This window comes from Bactrocera oleae, chromosome 4, assembly GCF_042242935.1.
Source record: "Bactrocera oleae isolate idBacOlea1 chromosome 4, idBacOlea1, whole genome shotgun sequence".
In the NCBI taxonomy this organism is placed as follows: Eukaryota; Metazoa; Arthropoda; class Insecta; order Diptera; family Tephritidae; genus Bactrocera; species Bactrocera oleae.
In genome coordinates, this window is record NC_091538.1 from 15,174,475 (window position 1) to 15,185,494 (window position 11,020).

Here is an 11,020-nt window from a genome sequence, read left to right on the forward strand (position 1 = left end):
AAAATCCAGTTCTTTTATGGAATCTTTTGTATTTGTGAACCGGTGGTACACCCGGAGTGAAAATTTTTTTGTTTCTAATTGCAGTCATCACTCAACATATAACGGTAAAACATCGAGCATATTTCAGCCTTTGCCTTTTTATAAAGTATATTAGTCGAAAAAAGGCGACTTGAAATGTGTAGGTCCCCCAATTGTTAAATAATTTGAAGATACATACTGGATATGGAGGGAAGCTAAATACTTAGTAGGTGGTTAAGCTCTAATTAATAAGAATAATTTATTTGTCAGCAGGCAATGGTAACTAAAAGTTGGACTGCCCATGGAAAATTGTTCCAATATGTTATAATTTACGGTTAATATGGCGTGTGAATTTTTCAAGTTTGGACACAAAAAGAAGTCGGCTCTGGGCCAAATTTGGAGAATCAAGCAGTTAATAGCCTAATTCGATAAATTTGGTTATGGCGTTGGTTGAGTTGTAAGCTTCTTTTCCATTGTACAAAGTGCGTTACTTCTAAAAAATATTTGAAAAAAAATTTGCTTATTAATCTTATGACTTAAGTAAAATTTGGGAACTAATGAAAATTTGTACTTCAAAACTAATTTAGTACTAGAATGAAACGGTACGGTATCAAATACGTCACCTGAAAGAAAATGTATGCTTAAAAGTGAGTCTAATGGTTTGTAGGGTCCCTACATAGAAATTTTTGGTTAGTATATATGCAAACACATGCATATATATGTGTGTATGTTGGTGAATGTTGATTTATGTATGTGTCTAAAAATCTTTTAAGCTTTAACTTTTCACTTTCTCAATACCTTAAGCAAACATGAGTATGTATACAATTCAATGTATGTATATGTACACTAGGGTGGAGCGAAATTTTTTTTGTATTTTTTTGCTTAGCCTGGGGGTAAAATCTGTAGATTATAAAAAAAACATTGCTTAGCCTGGGGGTAAGATCTGTAGATTATATAAATATAAAATATTTGGACAAAATTTTTTTTTTTTACATCTAGAGGCGGCACACACAGTTTTAAAGTAAATATCGAGTAAAAATATTTTTTGGACAAGAAAAAACTATTTTTGGTTTAAACTCTTTACATTTATATAAAAATTACCGAATGAGATTTAGTTCAACGTTTAAGGAAAGCATGTCATTTAAAACTCCAATAATGACCAGAAAATTTTTTTTTAAGTTGATAACTTTTAATTTGCCAGAAAGAGAACTCTTCACAGCTTCTAGAACACTTATCAAAAATTTTTTGCGAAATAAAAATTTTAACTCGAAAATTAACTTTAAAACTGAGTGTGTGAGATGTTAAAAAAAAATTTTTTTTGTCCAAATATTTTATTTTTTTATAATCTACAGATTTTACCCCTAGGCTAAGCAAAAAAAATTTTTTTTCGATCCACCCTAATGTACACATTAATGTTTAGTATGTATATATATTGTATGTATGTCTACAATAGCTATTAAAGTAAACGCATCTAATTTTACCTTTCAAAAAACAATAGATTATATCAGGATGTATTATGGAAAAAATCCTACAAATCCATATATTGTAGAAATTCTGGCAATCGAGCACACACAGACATATGTACATACATAAGAGTTTATATGAACAGTGCTCAACTATATGCATATAGACATTAATGTTTTGTTGTCAGCTGCCTGATTGTATGCCATTATACGCCAAAATGCTAACATTTGTTCCTAATCCATCCATTGTTTCTGCTCTGTGACGTAAGATGACAGCCAACTTGCCAGCTTCCTAGCTACGAGTTTGGCTTTGCTATTACATAAGCGCTGACAAACCTACAATATATACACATTTGCATACATTTATTTATGTAGGTGTGTGTGTGTGTCCTACCGATGTTATCCTTTATACATATATATGCACATATACACCCATACAACTAATATATTTATGTGCTGAAGAGTTGAAAATTTATTTGTGGTTAGAAAACTGAGTTGACACTTTTGTGCAGGTTAAATTTACAACACACATATGTACATACACACATGCAAGTAACTTGATTTTAATTTTGTGTGAAAGAATAATTAAGGTTTTGATTAAAAGTCGAAAATTTGATTTACTCTAGTTTAAATATATGCTATGGAAAGGGAGATTTTTTTTTTGGAAAAAGTTTTCTTAACTCATTTTATGGCTTAAAGCGTTTTAAAATCAACGATAAGGACAAAAGCGCCAAAAATTAACACACTGAGTGAAGGAAAGGAAGCACACATACATATGTACATAGAGAGTTTGTGGTTTACGTAGTTTATGTGGCTCGCGGGGGTGCTTGTCGTGTGTTGTAGCGTAAACGAGTGTCAATAAGCTGGCATAAGGCACGCTTGATACGCGCATTACAACGATGAAGACATTGGCTGCATGAGTTTGACAGCGCGTTGTTTTTGTAATTTGTATTTTTTGGTTTTGGCCTTTTTTCTGGTATATTTTTCGTGGGGTTTAGGCAGTGCTTTTGTATAAATCCTTGTGATTAATTGTTTTTTCTCACATCAATGAACACAGATTACCGTTAATATGCATGAAAATACTATACACTTATACATATAGGCAGACATTAATGTCTATTAGGGTGGGTTGTGCTGGAGAAAGGCAATATTTTTTATTTATTGCGAAATAAGTGTTAGGAAATTTGTGATATACATATGTAGCTTCTTGGTGAGTTTTGAAGAAATTATATATATCTTGAGGAAGTTAAGGGGTTATAAGCACTTGCAAGACAGAAAATATGCATTTCACGAGACAAATAATTATTAATAAATAAATAAAAATATTGTACATTTACAGAATTTAATGAACTTGAATAATCGGTAATTCATTTTGAAAATATTGGTTTTCTTAATTCCGTAACCGATTTCCAGAAGGACCTTTAAAAACAGGTCTTTAACAGACTTTTTTGATTAGAATTAACTCAAATCCGAAAACAAACAAAAAATATATTTTATTACTATAGACGAACATAGCTAATAAACTGAGGACTAGTCAAGATTTTTATTTTGGACAAAATGGCGGCTTTCCAAAAAAAAGTCGTTTTTTACACTTCAGTGAGTTTTAAAAAATCGAAAAAATTGAAAAAAACAGCAATTTTGAAAATCAATATTTTATAAATCATTTCATACATAGACTTTTAGTCAAACAATTTTTTTATATTCTACCGGAATATATAAATATATAAATATAGGGATAGCAAGACTTGACACTTAATAAGAACACAGAAACATCTCATTCAAACTTTTATTTATCGATCGAATTAATTAAAAAACGGTTCTTTTTAAATCTTTAACTGAACATACAGTTTAAAATCATCCAATCTTCAATCATTTGGAACTTAGAAGTAAGCTTTTCGAGCTTTGGCGGCAGCGATTGCGTCGATAATGCTGTGACGAGCATGATCGAGAAAAATTTTCATCCTCGCTAAAACACTAAACGAACATTTACCACTTGTAACAGAAGCGGGTAAAGTGCAAAATATTTGCAAAGAAATCCAAATTTTTGGAAAAAGTCTTTCTAATTTTCGAGCATTGATGGCATTCAATAAAATGTGTGAAGTAAGATGGCTTTCAAAATTTGCTTAATAAACGTGTTTGAGGTGAATAGCTTCATTGGACAACATATCAGATAAAACAAGGGAATACTTTTTTGCAAAATTTTTTGCAGTTGCGTTGAGTTCATCTTCTTTCATATCATGATTTGGTTTTTCAAAGAAGCGTTCAATAAATATCCAACTGCTTATACGGCATACGGGCTCTTCTGCACTGCCGCTTTTGAGTCGCGAATATTTTTAGAAAGCTATGCAAACTTGTTTGTTAATTAAATGTTTCAACTCAGCTTAAGGACAGCCTTTCAATTATAAGTTCACAAAATTGCTTTCGTATTTAATGAAAGTACGTACTTCATCGAGAACGGGAGACAAGCACCAATAATTAACTTTGCACAAGTGGGCACTACAAGGTATTTAATCTTCTGACCAAAAATTATTGAAATCGACTTATAACTTTGCAAGAATCCAGACAACAGAAATCTGAACCCTTGACCTGCATTTCGAACATATCGTCAATCTGTCAGTTCTCGTATTAAAATTCTAGGCGAATAATTGTGTAGCTTTCCGTAGCCTCTTTATACCTTATATATACCATATATTATCGAACTTTCGGTTGACTTTATACTGCCTCTATTGGTCAATATGTGAGAAATCTTAATGAATTTCAGAACCAAACTCTTGCTTATAAAAGGTGTATCTTTTTATTTCGAGTGTAAATAATGAATGCAATACTTCCTACTTTTAATTAAAAAACATACGGAAATCCCATTTATCACTTAACCTTGCGGTGGTATAAAATTTTCGGTTACACCCAAGCTTAGCCCTTCATTACTTGTTATTAGTTGTCAAAATGGTTTGTCAGTCAACAAAGTCGAAGTGATTTTTTTAATGAGGTTATATGCAACTTTTATAACACTGATGAATTAAAGTCCCGACGAACTCATCTGTATTTATCCTCAGAAACCCTGTGAATTTCGACTACGCCGAAATATCTCGACCGTATGATATTTGCATAGAAAGAAAAAAAACCTTGACAACTCGAGAAAACGTTTAATAAGAAGGTCGTAAGTCTGGATATAATTTTTTCCTTTATTATTGTATTATTTTTTCTTTTCAATTTCTAAGAACTCAATGACACACTCTTAAGAAAACTTTTTAGCTAATTGATTTTTCGAACTATTGTTTATGTAGTTTGGAATGGGCATAGCCTAATGTGTGCAGGTATAGTATAGACACCCACCCAAAAATAAACAGGCAAAAAACACATTAAACGCACAATTTAGGCTGACTGTCAAACACAAAACATAACCTATTTGCATACTGCTTTAGTATGCGTGACCGCGCGCGCGACTGGGTGTATGTATTTGTGTGCATTTGACATAACTGACAACGGTTAGTCTGTCAGTGTGGATTGCCTTGTCTTCTTCAAATGTAACCCTTTTCTCAAGTGGAGCTTCTAGTGGTTCGGAGCTGAACGTGCGAGTTTGCTTAACTCTTCGCCTACTTTTCGTTGCCACATACAACAATATATATATAAATATATATTTATATGTGTTTGTGTGTAGATGCAGTACATGCGTTCTCACATTAATAGAGCTGTACAGACAGCTGGTTTTGAGCATATTATAAATCATCTAATATTTGTTTAAATGCCAGTATTACAGTCAAATAAACATCCACATAACCACTAACTGACATTTGTTTACTCATATACATATGTACATACTTCCACACATTTATATAAATATACATGTATATAACTATGAGTAATGGCATGCATCTTAGTACATCCTTTTCGGTTGACTTTCATTTGATTAGGTGTACCCACAGGCATGATGATGACGTGATTAAAGGTTTGGTCGAGATAAGTTTGCGGAGGTGTGCGTTGGGTATAAATTGTGCTTTGCTTTGAGAAAGCAACAATAATTATGGCTGAAGTTCTTACTACTTACTGTAACTCCGTAATACCAGTTCCTGACGTACCCGTGCGATGGACTTAATTAATTCACAGTCTAATATTAATAGGTAACTGTCGCTAAGGCTGAGCCGATGTAAATATTAATCAGACATGATCCAAATTCGTCAACAGAGCATTTATACCTATCAATTATAAACGCCGACAGCAATCACAAGCTTAACTGACTTACGACAACAAAATGCTCTCTTTTATCTCTAACGTAATTTATTTAATTTCGCGTTGATAATTGACGTGCAAAGTATTAGAGTCAAAACTCTTGTTTCCAGATTTTTAATTATAGTTAGACTGGTACACAGCGGTATTGCAGGAAACTGAAAGTGTGATGAGCTTGCAAAAACAGGTACTCCAGTCTCAATAATTGCGGAATGGGAACGGGTAAGAGCTATGTTGGCTTCTTGTGGTTCATTACTGGACTGTTGGGACTCAAACCAAATCAGCAAGCGCTGGTCGACTAAAAGTATCTATACAGTCGCAAGGTCTTTCTGGCCCAAATTAAATCGTAAGCGATCCAGGGAACTCTTTGCTCTTAGCAAGGACCACCTTTCAAAGGTTGTAGGTGATTCATGGATTCATGCTGTTTGGAAGAGGATGAGATAGAATAATTTCAACACTTCCTCCTTGAGTGTACCACTTTTGCCAGAACATGTCAAAAACACCTCGGATCTCATACTTTTTGACATCCAGGTGAAATAGCGGAAATATAAATAAAGCACCTAAGCAGACTTGTGATAGATTCAGGACGTTTTTGCCGATAGCTGATATCAAAGTAGCCATCTAACCTAACCTAACCGAAGATTATATGTGAGTCTGTGCAAATTTCACGCATGTAACTATTACAAATCGCCCTCTATTATATCAACTCTAGTGTTTTCAAAGAAAGTTCACTTAGCATTGGCAAGAGCTATCCGAGTCTTGTAATACTTAAACTACGCTAACCATTTACTATTTTATCAATTCCACTTAAAGGCCAGATACCGGTGCCTTTGTACATTTTTTTTAGGATTACGTCGACGTCTGTTTCGTAAGCTTTTCTCTTTTAAATGGTTACTGTCGCATAGTAATGGCGATATCTGGAGCTTCTCTGTTCAGCCAGTCTTTTTAACTGAAGAGTTTTTAGTTCAATATTTTTCAGCATATAAATAATACGCCGTTATTATATAAAGCTAAACATAAACGAAGTATATAATGATCATCGATTGAAGATATGTAAGCTATATCGAAACATCATTGTCTTATCTCATCGCATCACATCTCAGAAGGGTGAATAGAACATGTAAAATTCGGCAAAGAAAACATTTCCATATTCAATCATGGGCTTGTTAGTTTTATCTATAGAAATAGAGTAAAGAAAAATTATTGAGTGGGTCATATTCAACAGTTTCTTTAACAATTTGAAAAGTACTGTGGTCGAAACGACTTAATTAGTTGAATTTAGAGTTCCTTAAATTAATTTTTCAAATTGGCTCGAAAGTTTCCAATATTGGCATGAAGCGTACCTACTAATGATTACCTAGACGAACCAAATTTATGTACTGTAGCTGAGTAAAAACGAGGGAGAACATTATAATGCAATTCAGCACGGTTTGACCCCACCGAGCGTAACGCTAGCCAGCCGAGAGAGTGTCATATTTCTTTTGAGTATGAGCCACGCTAAGGTTATTTTGAACTAAAGAAACCATCTGAGCATAGCTGGTCTACATTCTTGTACCCTCTCCGGAATACGTTTCTTGCAAGGACAAAGCAAAAAGATACATACCTATATTTGCCATTTAGAAAGAGCTACGAGCTCCATTTCAAAATTTAAATAAGGAGTTGAAGACAATTAACTTCTTGTATGGTAATAATTGAAATATAATAAGAATAATTAGTAGCCACAGCCATCTTCTATTCATGAACATTTAGAGAGTAGGGAAACGAAGAGTCACTGACATAAACAAATGGTCATGAAAATCAACTGTACACACGAGTTATATCTAGAAGGAATTATATGGAATGCTTAAAAGTCGGAAATGAAGTATCTCAGTCCTCTACGAAATTGTATTTAGCTCATTTAATATCTCTGAACATTTTTTTTTGTTTTTAGCGTTATTTGTTAGTAGCGTAGTATAAATGTAATGGGGTTAAGAAGTGGGGAATCAAAGATATTTTCTTACAAAATTTTCTTACTAAAGAAGTATTTACGAAACTAAAAACATATTCGGCTTTCTACCATTTATTTCCTAGTCAGATTTGAATCCTTAAGTGTGGTCTTCTTTTCTATTTTTTGAGAAAATTTACCATAGTACTGTAAATCATTTTTATAAAACAGATATTTTTACGTGCGGATTTTTCAAATAAAAATTATGGTCTATTTCCAATATTAAGTGAAAATAAGGTGAAACAAGAAAAAACGTTAACTTCGCTTGCACCAAAGCTATAATACACTTCACAAATACAAAAGATTGTTTGGAGGAACTTGATTCCGATCGTTCAGCTTGTATGACAGCAATATGAGCTGCTTCTTGGTCAGAAACGGTCATATCCTAAATTTAAGTACGATATCTCAAAAACTGAGAGACTAGTTCGCGTATATACAGACAGACAGATGGACAGACATACGAACATGGCTAATTCAACTCAGCTCATCATGGTGATCATTTATGTATAAATTTTATAGGGTCTCCGACGTTTCCTTCTGTGTGTTACAAACAGAGTGACAAACTTAATATACCCTGTTCAGGGTATAAAAATATATATTTTAAATAAAACAAGTAAGGGATCGCACTTTTTATAATTTTCAACAAAACCGCTATATGGGGAGTGGGCGGGGTTTTAGTCCGAATTCAGCCATAACCCCGAGGGTGGGTAGGGATGCCATAAAGATTTTTCCTTGGCGAATTTGGTTATTATAGCTTAAATAATTTAGGAGATATATACCTTTAACTTATTAGAGGCCGGGGCCACAACCCACTTTTTAAAAGATTTTTGAACCATTGATGCCTTTCACCAATGCAATTCGTTGTACTAAATAACAGCCTTGTATCTTATTGTGGAGCTTAGTTATGGTATTTTATATATTTTCGATTAATGGCGTTTTGTGGGCATGGCAATAGATCCCGCCGATCTGTAATACCAACCCTCCTTGGATACCATGTTTTATGACAGACAAACAGTCGCTCGGAATTCAACTCATCTAGTCATCCTGATACAAACAACCATTAGGTGAATAAAACTATTATACTATCTGTTGCAACATGTTGCGAGAGTGTAAAAATTACAGAGTGTTTTTTTCTATTTTTTTTCATTGAATATGCCTTAAGAAATTTACAATAATATATTCAAATCTTAAGACTAGTTTTAAGAATTAGAGTTAGCACCAGCTTGCCAACTTTTATGTATTCAAATCTTACAATAAATCTTAATTTTCTATAATCAAGGTTAGTGGGAGTATCAAGCTAGGCTCAATGTGTTACTTCGTTTTAACCTCTGATGGCCTTCGAATAGAAGCAGGTCCCTTGCTGGGGTGTTGGGATGAGTCGTTAACTTACCGACATAATTGATAGCGTATTTTTTAATTTCGTTATGAATTTTAGGAATTGTGAGATCTCTATGGATATTTTCGTTACGAATATACCATGGAGCACAGACGATTTGTCGTAAAAGTTCTTGACTGTCGTCTTTGCAATTTCTGCATATTAGAGACTTTATAATGCACTTGTATAGAAAAATCTAGTGTTGAATTAGGAGCAATAATCCAGTGCATTTGAGCGGATTTCAGCTTAATAGCCGCTAATTTGGCCTCGATATGACGGGACCATGTTAGACGCTGGTCTAGATGGACTCCTAGTTATCTGAAGTGATTTTCGACAGGGACAGCAATGTTATTTATTTATTTTTATTTGTAGGCAATCTTGTCTTCTGAGTGTGAAGGTTACATGAGTACACTTAGATGGACTAACTTTTATTCTCTACTCTTCTAACCATTTTTCTAAATCGTATATGTGCCGCTGTAGTTGCGTTGATGCTACCTGCGGATCCTTGTTGACGCTTATAAATGTGGTGTGGTCTGCATATGTTGATGTGTATGTGTTAGGATTTGTAGGCATGTCTGATGTATAATTAAAATATAGGAGAGGGCCTAATATACTTTTTTGGGGGACAGCTGCAGAGATTTTTTTTGTGGAGGATAGTTTGTCCTTCAATCTGACCTTAAGAGTTCTATCAGTTAAATAGCTTTTAAAAAGTTTATGTGTTTTCTCGGGTAGCAGTCGAAGTATTTTTGCTGATCAGTCCGTCGTGCCAAACCTTATCGAATGCCTGGGATATGTCAAATGCCGATCTAATATTTGCTAACAAGCTAATAGGTCTATATGATGTAATTTGACTAGCATCTTTTCCCGGCTTGGAAATCATAACAATGGTAGAAATCCAACAAGGTAGTGGGATTGCGTTCGTGTATGAATAGAACAGTGTGTTTGGGACATCAAAAGATTAGTTTATTCCACATTTCGTGAAAGAAACAACATTTTTGTAAAATATGATAATACAATTTAAATTTTTACCTTAAGATTTGTAATGGAAAATGAAGTAGAGAGAGACATAGCAATATATATTAGCAGCCGTACGAACTGAATGATCAAAATCGAGTTCTTGTACAGAACCTTCTTTATTTATGAAAGTTATACTAGCTGAGATGCAACCAAACTTAAGTTTTTTCTTACTGTTATATTCTCTTACTTTTCTAATGAGTTTCATCCTACTATTATTTTTTTGGGTTTCAATAGTATTGAACCCGATCTACGAGTTTTAACAAAAAGAAAGTACTTTTCATTTAACTTCTTCCGCTATTATTGCAGCTGCGACTTATAGGCTTAAAAAGGACAACAATATTTCCAGGAAAAAATGTAGAAATTATCTGGCATTTGATGATTGACAAAATAAATCAACTTAGCTCCCACTGGCAGCGATTCTTTTGCTAGCTTTCTTTATAAAGAAAGCAAACGCATTATCCATCATTTGCTGCGTCTTTGTTGTTTTTCCGCTGTTTCTTCAATCAACAGCTGCATTGCATCAGCAATGCATCAGAGCATCGCTCACACACCCACGCACCCTTATACACATACACACCGAAAGAGCACAATCGAAACACGACTAACCTGCCACTCAGTCATGAGACAAACGAACACACACATACATACATATATATATTTAATTCACGCAGACACAGGTGCTGCCAGCATAGAACTAACTGTATGCAGTGGATGTTCCCAGTATTTTGCCACAAAAACACATGCAACAATATGCACTTTTGCGCTTCCACGCCGAAGAGTAGAAAACTGAAATGGCACACATTAGAAACTCTTAGAATCACCCCCAGCAAGAGTGGGAAGAGCTTGAAAGCTCAACGGCAGCAACAACAGCAAAAACGGCAGAAAACAGCGCACAGAGGACAGTGCGAATATTGTATCTTAAATGGCGATGCTGGCAGA